General features: G+C 37.8%; 1 long non-coding RNA gene across 7 annotated transcripts; it reads left to right on the forward strand.

Annotated features, from left to right (window-relative positions):
• The first annotated feature begins 652 nt into the window (after positions 1–652).
• Positions 653–10917, forward strand: LOC103162162. 7 transcript variants are annotated; one of them, XR_004768989.1, is made up of 4 exons: positions 653–5116; positions 6299–6427; positions 7040–7292; positions 8849–10917. It is a non-coding gene; the product is annotated as an uncharacterized LOC103162162 (long non-coding RNA). The 7 variants fall into 7 exon arrangements; XR_004768988.1 differs by having other exon boundaries at positions 6325–6427; XR_004768987.1 differs by lacking the exon at positions 7040–7292 and having other exon boundaries at positions 653–4364; positions 5016–5116.
• Positions 10918–12737: the final 1820 nt, after the last annotated feature.

A 12737-nucleotide genomic window follows, 5' to 3' on the forward strand; every position in this document is an offset into this window, starting at 1 on the left:
ACAAATTATTCACTCCCTTGTCAGTAGACATCCCAGGAGGTCCTTTTTTCTTATTTATTGCTGTTTCTCTTAACAAATTATTCACTCCCTTGTCACTAGACATCCCGGGAGGTCCTTTTTTCTTATATTTTATTGTTAGGCGCGCCCCATCTCTCACCACATTCGGTTTCTGATATGTAATTCTGGACTTCTTTAAGATTGCTACAACAGTGAGAAAAGTCAAAATAGCTCCTAGTAAAAGCATAGAAGCCTCTATATTAACCTCCCACAATAGCAACATTCCCAAGCCAAAGTCCAGAAAAATCATACCTCTCCGAATTTACCACCCTGCAGTTCTGAATCCGCCTCGTTAGAGGGGTCTCCGAGGTGCTGGAAATGTTCACATGTTCCCGGGTTTCGGCACCATATGTCCCGCGCCCGCTCTCTGTATTTCTCGCCAGCAAGAAATCATACGCAGGACACTCGGATCCTTCTGCAGGAAAACTTTAATGCATCTTGAGAGTGAAAGAGCATAAGCTTCCCAGAGCGGAGACACTGAACCAAGAAAACCCATCCCTAATAAAGGCTGGCAACCGCCGCCTCGGACGTGTCACCCTATGATTGGCTGCAGCTCATCAGGCCATATGACGCCACGGAATAGGCAGAGATCAAGGAATGGAAATTTACCCAGCGCCTGCGCAATAATCTTGTTTACATTCGGTGCCTGCCGGATGCAGGCGCCATCTTGTAATGGAGAATGCAGGGACGGCTCCCTACAGGACAAAGAAAAATTTTCATTCACGATGCCTACTTATAACAATTCTCAGCCTAATAAGAAATATCAATGGAAGTTTCTCCCACAGGCAATGTCAAATAGCTCTACCCAGTGCCAATATGTTGTATTACAGCCATTGGAAATAATACATAAGCAATTTCTTCAAACTATAGTATACCATTACACGAATGACATTTTATTATCTGACTCAAATGTAGATAATTTAGAAAGAATGTTTGAAGAAGTAGAGGAAAATTCTGCCTTGGTGAAGATTAAAAATTGCTCCTGTGAATACAAAGAGGAGATTCTACTGATTGTTTTGGCTGTAAAATAGGTTTAGAAAATTTGGATGCCAAAAGGTGCAAATTAGGAGAGATCAATTATAGATTATTAATGATTGTCAAAGATTCCTAGCAGATGTTCCCCACTATTGAGATGAAATGTGATGAACTGATTAATTTAAACAAAAACTTAGATGGTGACAAGGACTTAAATAGTCCCAGGGAATTAACAGCTGGAGCTGAGAGTATCGGCAATGGTGGAAGAGAAATTACAGATTGCACATGTGGATCCTGTGGATCCAAAGCATAACTACATTGTAGTTATATTACCCTCTAAGCATTTCCCTGCTGGAAATTTAATGTAGAATTGATCTTTGTATGACATAAATTGAGTAAAAAATTAAAACCTCATGTGGAAAAGATCTCTGAGTTGATTCTAAGATGAAAATTGAGACTTCAGCAATTAGAAGAAATATATCCAGTTGAAATTATAGTATATATTACTAATGATGAAATTTTCAAATTGTGGGTAGAAAATGAATTCTGGCAAACAGCTTGTAGTAATTTTTGGGAGAGATTAACAATTATTGGAAGGGAATTCAACTTACAAAGAGAACTAACTGGATCCTTCCTCACACTGTACAGGAATAATCCAATAATTGGATGCAAATAAATCAGGAAATGAAGTTTATAAATCAGATAATTTAAGCAAAGTGGATCTATGTCCTTATAATTCTGCACAGTAGTCAGAATTGTATGCTATTCTCATGATGTTAATGGATCATAAAGAACCTCTCAACATAGTTACTGATTCACAATATTCAGAAAGAGTTGTTTCACATATTGAAACTGCTGAATTTATACCAGATGATACAGAATTGACTTTATTATGTATTCAGTTACAAGAAATAATCAGGAACAGGAATCATCCCATAAGTAAAACACATTCTGATCCTATACAGGCTTGCCAGGCCCTCTAGCATAAGGTAACAATGAAATATATCAACTATTGATAAGAATATGTGAAAGCCCTCAAAATTTCATAAAAATACTATTTCAATAGTAATAGTTTTGATAAAAGATTTTCCATCACTAGGCAACAAGTCAAGGATATTATAAGGAAATATTCTACTTGTTCTTTATACAACCAAACTTCACTACCTGCAGGAAGTAACACAAAGGGTACACAAAGGAATGAAATCTGAAAGATATTCCATTTTATAGAATTTGGAAAATTAAATTATGTACACCATACCACTGATACCTATCTAGGTTTTCAATGGGCAACTGCTTTGAGTTCAGAAAAGGCTGATTCTGTAATTACAAATTTGTTAGAATTTATGGCCAAAATAATAAATAAGATATTTATTTATTTATTATCTGCAAAAATAAAGAAGACAATGCTCCAGCATAAGTCTGTAAGAAAATGAAATAGTTTTTTGCTTATTATCATATAAAGCATATTACAGGTGTACCACCCAATCCTACAGGGCAGGTAGTTATCAAATAGAACTCAGAAGGATATGCTAAATCAACAGAAAGTGATGTAAAGAACCCCAAAATAGATTGCTAGATTGCATAGTGCTGTGTTAAAATTGAATTTTCTGAATGCTAATGAGAAAGAAACAACTGTGGAGAGACATTGTATAATAGAAAACAACTTCAGAATTAAGTCAGCCCATATACTTCAAAGATGTCTTGACCTCCAAATGGAAATGAGGACATGTGTTATGTTGGGAAAAAGGTTTTGCTTTTGTTTCCACAGGTGAAGAAATAGTATGGATATCATCAAAATTGATAAAGATTCTATTTGAAAAAGACACCACTTCATTAGAAGAGATGATAGTTTATCAGGTAGCATGGCTGTTAAACTAAACTAACCTATAAAACTAATAAATGCTTTTCATTTGATCAGACATAACTTGCCAAAAGAGAACCTCTCTAAAGTTTAGGGTTGGGGAAGGGTTTATGTTTCTCATTTCAGGAGAACAAATGTATCCAGATGAGGAATCTGGAGACCACTGGACAAATGAGACATCTGAAGAAAAAGGACAAATCATCCAGAAAAATTGTCCCCCCAAAAGGAGTAAATTGTTCTACTAGTATATCATATTTCCAAAAGGATAAATTTCAAAATCTTCCCAAATGATTGTTTCTGCTTTTCTCTACAGTTCAATTCAAGATTGATTTCAGGTTTGAATTCCTATCAGTTTTCTGCAGTCAATCATGACCACACCTAACTGTGACCTTTGAAGTCTCCAAAAGGAGTATGGGGCCCCACACTGAAAATTTTACCAGGACTATGACAACATCGTTAAGCTGAACTCCAACTAATGATCAGCTTTGGACTACAAATTGTGCAGGAAAATTTTGAGGAGGCAAGTATAGATGATCTAGCCTCACAGATACTGCTCTGAGCAGTTTTGAGATAGCTGCCTGAGATGATCCAGCCTCATAGACTACTCTAGCCAGGACTTGAAACAAGCCCTGTACTTTCACATGATGCAAAGTCTGAACAACAAATGATGCAGCTTGACAGTTAACCCAATTTATCTTTTCATAATCCCCTAAAGATGCCATTGCCCCCAGACAGCAGGAAGTAAAGGTAAGAACTTGATGCCCACATCTCCAAAAGATGCAGTGAGTAGTTTTTTGTCATTCAATAGATTTTGGATGTTTGTCATTCTTTAAGGGAATTGCTTATGAGTTGTTATTGATAATTGCCAGGATAAAGGTAAACAAATGAGATTAGATTCAGGGTTCTTATTTAAAGAATTTAGAGTGTGTGTCTGGTCTTTATTGCTGTTGGGTTGCTAGGAATTTCCAAGTCCATGCTCCCCCACTCAGGCCGGACCTTGTGGCTTCTGTGGTTTGGGACTGAGACATGCCGGGCCACCACAAAATGGCACCCAATGTGGGGCCTCAGAACAGGGGAAGAAGCCATGGACACCACAAAGAAATGGACACCAAAGAAGTAATGGACAGGGCAGAGGCATGGACACTGCAAAGAGATAGTCGTTGTGGGTGAACGGGTCGGAGAAAAAGCATGCACAGAAGAAAGAAAAACTGGTGGAATGTGGTGGAGAACGAGGCACTCTGGCTGCTGGAGCGAATGGTGAGGTGCGTGGAGCAGAGAGGAATCAGACCTGAGGCCTTGGGAGATCATCTGAACCAGCTGTAGTGAAACACTGAACCAGTGTTCCTGAACCTTGAGGACATCCGACCTACGGCCGGAGGAGGAAAGGAGATAGACACCCAGTTCCAGTTTCTCGATGCTTTCCAGAGCTGCAGCTTCTCTACAGACAGACTACATCCACCTCTCTGAATCTGTGAGTGCTTATCCTAGAGCTGACAAAGAACCAAACAACACACTGCTTGCTTTCTTGCCACACTAGACACACACAACTGTTGTCAGTTTTCCCATTGGGAAAAAGGACTCATTTAGGACAGTTGGATACTGGTATAAACCAGAGTGAGTGGCAGGAGCCCCTTCACAATGCTTAAATGAGATATGGACAAAGGACTTTTCAGTTACCATTCAAAGAAAATGTATGATATTACAAACCTGATTTCAGAACTTTACAGATAACAAAACTTTGGGATTTAAGCAAGAAATAGAAAATTTCAAAAGGCATTGTGCTCCAGGCAGGGAATAAAAGAAAAAGGTTTAGAATTGTGAAATTGTTCACACCCCACAGATCATGAAAACATTGTCCTTTGATTGTATTGTAACTCACAATAATGCATGTTAATAATGAAATTTTAATGCCTGTAACCTTGCTATATATATTATGCAAATGGTATTAGAAATAAGAAGTCAGAGTTCATTCTAACAAGAATGTAACATGTGATTTACAAGCCTTAGGATAGAAGTATGCTTAAGAGAGCAAACTTAAGTCATGTCTGTACAGAGGCACTGGAGACATTCCTACACAGGTTTTAAAAGGCCATTTTAACCTTTATATCTCTCCTTCTTTCAGGAGAAGGTTTGCAGCCGCTGATTCAGGAACATTTGGAGCTGGACCATGACCCATTCTCCATTTACCCTCTTTTTACAGAGACTGATTCCAGCCAGAGACAGGTACGGTTTTTCTTGCTTCCAGGGATTCCTAAGACAGAACACGCATGATGGAATGTGTGGTTCCATGATGCCACCCCCTGTAGGTTGAAGCGAACCACTTAAGACAGGCACAGTCATCTGTCCTGTTGCAGAAGCACAGGTTTCTTTTTATTAATTTGACAGAGGGAGAATGCTGGGAGCTGAGCACAATTCCATTAGAGAATTTCTTGGGGGTCCAAACCTCTGTAGATCTCTGCATTGTATTTCAGATGCTAGCTGATTTGCTGTTGAATGGCATAGCCTCTGTGGAGAACGTCCCCTAGTTTTGCATCTCTACAGAACTAAGCATTTGAATAGGCCTTCACCAGGGCAGAGGGCTAGGTGTACATGACGAATGAGGACAGAAGTAGGTATCTGAGGAGAGGTCTATAGGAGGAGAGACTGTTGAGAGATATGCTGATAGAGCCTAGGGAGATGGAAGAGAAATGGTCTCAGGGTCAGGGAAGAATGGTTAGAAAGCAGCCAGGAAGATGCTGAATAAATGAGAGACTCCATTTTTGCAGCATGGAACTGAGAGCTCTCTAAAGATGACAACATGCCTGTGTCTTTATCACCTTTGGATTGGTAGGAATTTCCAAGTCCACGCTCCCTCACTCAGCCTGGACCTCATGGCTTCTGTGGTTTGGGACTGAGACATGCCAGGCCATGACAAGGGGGAATACAGATTTGATAGAATAAAATAATAGATTATTGAATCTATTCTGAAAAATAAAGGGAAGAGATAGATATGATAAAAGGAGATTATTGAATATATTTCTAAAAAGCAACTACTAGTTTTAAATATTTTACATTGGGTTGACATTTTGTATATTGTATACAAATATTTAATTTTGATGCAAATTTGAAATTAATTGGGTGAAACATACTATATGTATGTTTCTAATATTATTCAAGGTTTTGTACCTTTACAGCTCATTTAACATTGCAAAGCAAATTTCTAATCCTTGAAATTATTATCAACTACATAGGATAGTAAAGAAATGTATGCTAGTAATTAGTCAATTAATACAATCAAACTTGTAGTGTAGTCATATTAAATAAAGTCTTCAAGGTCAAACTGAGACATATTTTAGATATACAGGTCATCTTCAAACACTGCATAGATCTAAGGAATATGACATTTAATATGTTTTAATAACATAGGTTCTTTTCATGTCTGCTTGTGGCAGCACCAATCTACTTCAGAGAAGATGATGGGCATCAAAGGAGCTGCAGAGAAGATGATAGGCACCAAAGAAACTCCACATGCAGTTTAATTTATTTGTGGCAAAGGTAAGCCACTTGGCAAGAAAGTACCATTGCCTCAACTGCTGACAGTATGCTGCCCAAATTGGACACACATGACACCAAAAATAGTGTCTGCAAACCTTGCCAAGACAAGGTAGGGCAGTCCTTCAGAACATTCTGCTTCATAGAAATGTCTGTTAGGTGTGCTAAGCTTATAGACTGAAGACAGATGCTCCAATGTTGCAGAAGAACCTTGGGTGACTGTCCAGGCAGCAAACTGTTTTTGAAATTTCTCACATTTTTTGGAAGTCACTTGCTCACAATTCCTGTTTACTCAGTTAATATTATTTCTTATCAGGTCTCTGAGGGAGCTGAAGGTTAGATGGTATAGTCATAGTTTTCATTGTTTATTAGACTCAGATAAGAAGCTCAGTGAAGATATGTCAAGTGTAAAAGGTTGAGAGACATTAAAAGATAATTTGGTAATGCAAATTAGAACAGAAAGTAAATTAGGTACAAAATTTGGACTCACCAAGATAGAATAGATAATGGAATATTTTCTCTGAATTTGCTAAATGCTAATGGGATAGACATTGTTGATGTACTTATTACCTGTATGTTGTATATAGTTATTGTAATTATTGTATGGGATTTCAGAAAATAACACAGCAGGAGCCAGGCATCTGGTCTTCTTCAGACAAGATTGAAGCAGAGCTGGAAGATGGGAGGCCCTGAAGGCAATCCCCTGACCACTGGGGCTGTATTGATGTCTTTTGGGTGAACCAGATGTTTCAGCTTGATGTTCTGAAAAATAGTGGTCAGGAATAGCAACAACTCCATGCAGGCCAGACCCTTTCCTGCACCCAGTGGGGAAAAAGAGACAAATAAGGAAACCATGTCTTGTACATAAGTGAGTGTGAGATACACTATTTTGTAACTAGCATAAGAGAGTTAGATAACTGCTAAGTTGTTGGTTGTGTGGTTAGATGAATGAATGGGTGAGATAATAAGTTAAGCAAACAGAAAAAGGTGGGAAATATTAAAGTAACATAATACCTATAAAATAAATCATAGAAAATAATCCTTACAAGGGTTGGTTGCTCACACCTGTCATCAGAACACTTCTGATGCTGAACAATGAGGTTTATGAGTTTGTTATAAAAAAACTTAATCAGTGAAGAAGCATCCAAGTCAACAGCCTCAGTATACACACACTGCAGATGTGAAGTTGCAATATTTGTGACATGAATCCTGGTTGGTGGAGCAGCAGGGAACCCTCTGATCACCTCATTGTTTCTTGCCACAACAAGTGTTCTATGATCTCATGGTGATCAGAAAGTTTCTTACATTCTGAGCTGAAAGAAAATGTATTTCTTCAATATTTTGTTACCTTTTTGAATAATTATGTATAGAGTATCTATAGGTATGAAAGAATGAGCATGTCAAAGAGAGTTGTTCAGGAAGATCAAAAGATTATCCTAGACCCCCTGGATCTGGAGATACAGGTTGTTATGAGCTGCCTAAAGGTGGGTAGTGGGCAATGAATGAAGGTCCCTTGTAAAAGCAGCAAGTTATCTTAAATGCTAAGCCATCTCCTTAACAATATAAAAATGAGAAGTTCCAGCCCAAATTCCACAAAATCCCATGAATGTATTTACATGGTCTCACCCCAACCTGAGAACTATTGGCCACTGATAGCTGTTATGCCACAGAGAGCCAGCTTTCATTGTAGACATGGTCTAGGGTGTGTTACTCATGCTTGTAGGGATATCACTAATTGTATGCACTTACATATGGCACACAGTGCACTTGATGGGTTAAAAAAGTATATGAAATTGGGAGAGGGAATGGATCTACGAATGTAGGAGAAATAATGGGGGTGGTTTTGATAAGAAATATTTTACACATGATAGAAAATCAAACAATAAAACCATATCTTAAATTAACATGCAATTTTTCTATTCTATGTTACTTATAGTCTTGAAGACAGGTAAAGAGTAATCAATTAGAATGTTGATTAATTTTATGTTTAATATATTAGAAAACAAAAATGTGGTGAATTCACCCCAACAGCCTCTTGCCCAGTGATATGATATTGTCTCTAAACATAAGTCCAACTGTATCATCATGTTTTCTCATCTGTTTCCTTGAATGGGCCCGAGATCTATTAGAGTTTTTCTATAGCTTTGGAAAGTTTTTCAATATAACATGAAATTGGAGACAAACTTCACACACAAAAAAGAATGAAGTAAAATAATGGTAGAGTTTTTAATCTTAATGTTTTTAAGTTTTTATCTTAAATATGGAATGATCAATAGTTAAATGACTTTACTCTCTAGGATGATGTCTTTGGTCTCTGTGTTGTACATAAAGGAAGAATGCAAATGATCTACAGGCTACCTTTCTTTACCTTTATTTAAATGAAAAGTGTAAACAAACAAAAACATAAATATTTTATCCTTACAGGGAAGAAGTCTCATCATCAAGTACAGTGCATGGACACTGGGAAACATGCATGTCTACCAGTCCCTTGGGAGACACTGTGTAATTCCTCACAGATCTTCATGTCACAGAAGCCAATGGAGATGAATTTCTATTACCTATTGAGAAGGGTATAAAGTAGTCACTTTTCTAGAAGGTGACCAGCGTCAAACATCTCTGGATTGGGGAATTCCTTTTTGTCATGCAGCACTGCTGACAGTGATGTTAAAATGGTTGTTACCTGAAAAAAAAAAAACCAAAAAAGCAGAGACACTAAGTTACAAAGAAATATGGAACCAAACAAATAGAGATAACAACACATTTCAACTTTTGCTCCAAAAAAGGGGTTAAGTACAAAGAAGGGCAGGGACATTTCAACACACAAGGCAGATAAGGGGCAGGAAGGAGTCTGAGACCAGTTACAGTGATGCTGCTAAGGTGCCTCCCAGTGACATTTGAAGTCAGCACTTAGGTGTGTGGTGCTAAGTCTTCTGTGTTTGTTCTTTTCTTCATATTTGAACATGTATGTCTTACTACCTGCTGTTCTAAAATTCATTAATGTGGTTTTCATAAATCACATGGATTATGATTCCAAATGAAGAACTGAGTTGTATGTAAATATGTAGAAAGAAAGTATTATTATTTTCTCTTTGGATTTGATCCAGGCATAGATGAGGTGTTGTATGTCTTAGAAGGATGAGTCCACTCTCATATATTGAATTTATATAAACACACACACACAGAGAGAGAGAGAGAGAGAGAGAGAGAGAGAGAGAGAGAGAGAAAGAGAGAGAGAGAGAGAGAGATTGATGAACATGTACAAGGCAAATGGACACATTTTTAAAGTAAGGGGACTAATGGAATGGAGTTGGAAGGAGGAGACATTAAATTAAATATTCCATGATGATCATTCCTATGTGTAACAGCTAAATAAAAATGGCTCTGGAGATGCGTGTAAATGGTTAAGGAGGTTGCTCATAGCTTTTTTCAAATAATAAAAAAAAACCCTACCTTTTATCATTTCAAAATTTCTGAAGGAACAGCATGTGCTCTACAAAGCTTTCACAAGACTGTATCCTGTATTAGCATATCAACTGAAGTAAACATGTTGAAAATTTAAAACTAAAGTGGTTAGTATTTGAAAGTCCAATGGTAGTCTCAATAATTTTTGAAAATAGCCATTCTCATTTGTATACATATATTCTATGACTGCTTCTTGCTACAATGGCCAAGTCATAATAAAGACACAATCATCATTGATTAAAAACTCTGAAGCATTGTCCACCAATCAAATAGTAGGCAAAGACGATAAAATATTGACTTTCCATGTATCTTAATGTATATTAATACCATGTATATTAATACCAGTGACTTCATCTGGTAAAGAAGTTACTTACCTTATTTCTAAGGGTATAGAGTAAACCATGGATTTATAATTATTTTTGTGTCAGGCAATCCCAGGAAGGGAAAGAATACTGTTCTGTCCACAAGGCCCAAAGAACATTCTCACCATTACATACCAGCAGAGAGAAGCAAGGCTATGAGGGCAGCAGATACAGCACTTGTCCCAGAGCAAAACTCTAATTCTTATAAGGGAATCTGAAACACAGGTCATTCCTGTCTCTTTCTTTAGCTTATTTAGATTTTGTTATGTCTAAGGATATGCATTAAGTATTGTTATACTATAATAAGACTCACAAATCATATCTCTGGAGAGTCTTTTGGACACATATTAATCTAATAAAAACAGTTTCCAAATCTTTAAAGACATCAGACTCAACATGGAAGTATTTAACTTAATACTAATCAGAAATAAAATGAGTACGCAAATTAGAGAAGTCGGAGCTATTCATCTAGCCATCTTTCTCACAGTATTTATGTCAATTTCATGCATTCTGTGGGAGAGTTTCATGCATCCATAGCCTAATTCACTAATCTCAGTTTCTGTGTTCCTTTCTATTTTCTGATTGGACCCAAATTTGTAGTAGCCTGATACCCTTTTTACAAATATTTGATTTTTGAGAACATGAAAATTAAAAAAAATTCTGTTTAAAGCTATGTGAAATTCATCAGTTAATTCAATAACATGAACTGAAATAAAGGATAAGAATATGTAAATATGCTTTAAAATACTCACTAGAAAAAATATCTCAAACTCACACATACACATACAGATAAAACATTAGATGTAATTAGTAGAATACTTAAGATTGGGTAAACCACCAGGCATTGGTGGCATACACTTTAATCCCAGCACTTGGGAAGCAGAGGCAGGTGAATATCTGTGAGTCCGAGACCAGCTTGGTCTACAAACAGTTCCAAGACAGCCTCCAAAGCCACAGAGAAACCCTCTCTTGAGAAACAAACAAACAAAAAAAGTTAGGTAAACTAAGATCAACACCATGATTGAACAATTGTTTTTATAAGTCAAATCAAAAGAATTGGGGAGGTTCGTCACTGCTTAGAGTCATCTGAGGCAAGCGTCCTGCGTGACAGACCCAGTTCGATGGTGGCGGGTTCTGAACACTGAACACCCAGAGGCAGCCCGGCTTCCATCCACCAGCCCAGGTAGGCCAGGGGCTGTTTCCTGCTCCTGCTCATCTTCACTGTTCAGAGTTATCTGACGCAAACGACCTTCGTGCCATACAGAGTTCGGCAGCGGGATCCGACACCCTGAGGCCCAGTGACAGCTCTGCCTCCAACTGCCAGCCAGCGGGACCCAGCATGCCCGAACGCTGCTGACACCAGGGTAACAGTGACGCCTCCATCCATGAGAAGAGGACCGACATCAGAGTATTGGATCTGTTTGCATCTACCAGAAGGGAACTGTGGTCCCACACCCACCAGGAGAACAAGAAACACTTGCTACACCCACCAGAAGAAAGGATGAAAAGAGGACAAGGTAAAAGCACATCCAACAACAAAAAATACAATACGACACCACAGGAGACTAAGAACCATACACCAGTAAGACCTCAACATAATCATGCAGATGAACCAGAAGAGAATGACCTTAAAAACATCTTCAGGAAAATGATAGAGGACCTCAAAGAGGACATAAGAAAATCCCTTAAAGAAATTGAAGACAAAACAAACCAAAAAATACAAGATATCAACAAATCTCTCAAGGAAACAGTTCAAGACCTAAAAAGTGAAATAGAGACAATAAAGAAAGCACAATCTGAGGGAATGCTGGGAATAGAGAAGCTGGGTAAACATCAGGAACTACAGATGTAAGCGTAACCAACAGAATACAAGATATGGAAGAGACAATCTCAGGAGTTGAAATAAATTCATCAACCAGAGAAAATCTGAAGTCCAACAAATCCCTAACATAAAATATCCAGGAAATATGGGATACTGTGAAAAAAACAAACCTAAGAATAATAGGTATAGAAGAAGGTGAAAAAATCCAACTCAAAGGCTCAGAAAACATATTCAACAAAATCATAGAAGAAAACTTTCCCAACCTAAAGAAAGACATGCCTACAAGAAGCCTACAGAACACCAAATAGACTGAGCCAAAAAAAAGGTCACCTTGCCACATAATAATCAAAACACCAAGCATGCACAACAAAGAGAAAATATTAAGAGCAGCAAAGGAAAAAGGTCAAGTAACCTATAAAGACAAACCTATCAGAATCACACCTGACTTTTCCTTTGAAACTCTGAAAGCCAGAAGGTCCTGGATAGATATTCTACCTACACTAAGAGACCATGGATGCCAGCCCAGACTACTATACCCAGCAAAGCTTTCAATCATTATAGATAGAGAAAACAAGATATTCCATGACAAAATCAGATTCAAACAATACATATCCACCAATCCAGCCCTACAGAAAGTACTGGAAGGTAAACTGCAACCCAGGGAAGT

This window comes from Cricetulus griseus, chromosome 3 (genome assembly GCF_003668045.3).
Source record: "Cricetulus griseus strain 17A/GY chromosome 3, alternate assembly CriGri-PICRH-1.0, whole genome shotgun sequence".
Classification (NCBI taxonomy): domain Eukaryota; kingdom Metazoa; phylum Chordata; class Mammalia; order Rodentia; family Cricetidae; genus Cricetulus; species Cricetulus griseus.